The sequence below is a fragment of the Thalia democratica genome, chromosome 2 (assembly GCF_965202585.1).
Source record: "Thalia democratica chromosome 2, ktThaDemo2.hap1.1, whole genome shotgun sequence".
Classification (NCBI taxonomy): Eukaryota; Metazoa; Chordata; class Thaliacea; order Salpida; family Salpidae; genus Thalia; species Thalia democratica.
In genome coordinates, this window is record NC_139166.1 from 101,277,368 (window position 1) to 101,279,929 (window position 2,562).

The 2,562-nt window shown below is 21.7% G+C and overlaps 1 non-coding gene across 1 annotated transcript; it reads right to left on the minus strand.

Moving 5' to 3' along the window:
- Positions 1-256: 256 nt before the first annotated feature.
- On the minus strand, positions 257-338 carry Trnal-aag (transfer RNA leucine (anticodon AAG)). Its single transcript has one exon. It is a non-coding gene; the product is annotated as a tRNA-Leu (tRNA).
- Positions 339-2,562: the final 2,224 nt, after the last annotated feature.

Consider the following 2,562-nt stretch of genomic DNA (forward strand, 5'->3'; position numbering starts at 1 on the left):
AAATATATTTCAAAACACAGACAGCTGTGTAAGTTTAAACTAAAAACAAATTTATTTATATAATATTAACTAAATTCTTATGTCAGAACACTTCAATCTTGTACAGATGCTTTCATTTTTTGAAAATTTTCAAATAAACACTACTATAATGCTAAATTATTATATTCCAAGGAAAATAGAATTATTTATCAAAAGTTACCACAAGCGTAAAAAGAATTTAATTTAAATTTAGTAAAGTAACTGTATTTAAAAAGGGTGGCAGCAGTGGGATTTGAACCCACGCCTCCGAAGAGACTGGAGCCTTAATCCAGCGCCTTAGACCGCTCGGCCATGCTACCACACGACTGAAAGATAAAACAAGCGTATATAAATACTTTTGTTACGTCATAAGCACTCATGAAGCTTGTAATGCGGTTTAGTAGTAGGGAAAGTTGTTTGTGTGTAAACATCATTATCTTGTTTGTTATTTGACGGTTTGTTTTAATTACGCCGGTATAATTAAGTACATGTGCTTTTGTATAAACCACAATCAAACTACCTTACACACATATATATATATATATATATATATATATATATATTTATATATATAGATTTATTATTTTTTAATTAACAAATAAGTTTAGTTTATAAACTTAATTGAAACATATACTAGGTGTTTAGACTGCAATTTTAATTTTCAAAGTTTAACTACCATACAGTTAATAACAAAAAATATATATTAGAGTAATTTGTTTCAAAGATATACATCAAAGATATTAATTTAAATGTGATGCTTTTGAGAAATATATTTCTTGCTTGCAGTAAAATAAACATACAAAATTCATAACAATATTTTTATTACATACAATAGATTTTTACAACTAGATTGAAAAACTTAAAAAAATGTTAATAAAAAGAGTAAGTATTGATTTCAAATATAAATAAAAACATTATTAACATATAGCTTGAAATAATTTTAATAAACTAACTTGGAAAGCCCTATTGACATAATGTTTGTTTATATTAGCACCTTGTTGTATTGATGTGAAATTTATTATTTTATTTGCAAGTTTGTCCAATAAATTCATTTCTGGTAACTGTAATGAAAAAATAAGAAACTATTATAAGCTATAAATATACATTTAAATATATACCTTTCTCAAAAATTTGTCAAGTTATAGAATGAAGACTTGAAATTTAAAATACATAAAATTGCTTTTACTATTCTACAAACTTTTAATGACAATACCTTTTTTTTAAATAATAAAATTTAAAAAATTATTATTATTTTTTAATATTCATATACCTTCCAAAACTAAATAAGTTATTCTAAATAAAACAAACTTATCAAATCTTGCAAGACTTGCTTAAATTTTTGAACAAACTTATTTATTTCAACCGAACTTTTAATGTTTATTTGATTTACTGATTCAATATCCTCATTTTCCCAAACTGTACTTGCTTTGCTGTTTGTATAAAAAAAAGTTAACTATTTAAACTTGATGTGTTATATCTAACTAATACTAATAGATTACAGAGTTTACTAGTTTTTAAAAAGTCTACTAAATTGTATCGAATCATTCTAACAAAACCGTTTCAAAAGTTAGTCCTAATTAATCAAGACCTAGTTGCTAAACATTTAAATCTTTAAATAGAGTTATTAAGTTTAAAAAGAGCTCATTCTATAAAATTAGAATGAAACCAATTATAGGCATAAATAACCTTCAAAAATTTTATTAATCATTTAATCATTTATAGATATCAAAATAAAATGAAGTCTTCATGGCTTAATATTTTATTGTGAGCTTTAATTTATAATTCTTAATGTTTATAAACGTTGTTATAAATTGAGAAACGTTTTTTATTAAAACTAACTTTCTGTTGTACAATTAAATAAACTCAGTTTTGCAGTATAAAGCAATAGATATTAAAAAAAACTATTTATAATATGTATTTTAAATAAACAAAAATTAAAACAATTCTATTTTATACTAACTACTGGGTATTGAAATTTTAACTTGTTTTAAATAGTTTAATTCACTTTAGTTAAATTATACAAAACTAAAAAAAAGTACTTTAAAAAAGTTTTATTCTGTTTATGTATAGTTTCATATAAACTTCACATAAGTTTTACATAATAATTAAAAACATAACTAAACTTAAATTCAAATTTACAAAACAAAATCGAAAATATGCTCTACTTCTATTAAAGTAACTATTATAAAAACACTAGCATAAATTAAGTTTAATTAAAAAATAATTATTTATAATAACCTATTTTAAAACAGTTTGATGAAAAATTTGTTGTAATATTTATAAACAAACATTAAACTATTTTGAAACAAGTTAATAAAAAAATTTATGTGATTTTATTTAAAGAACTCATCATTTATAAAAAATATAAAATACCAATTCTTAAAAAAATAAAAAAAGGAGTTTTTGTAAAGTATTTATTTGTATTTACCTATTTTCAAACAGTTTAACAAAGAAATTTTTGTGATTTTTATTAGATTTTTCCTCTATAAATTCCTGATTATCGTATTTTCTCTGAAATTCTGAATTATTATTTGAACTCTCATC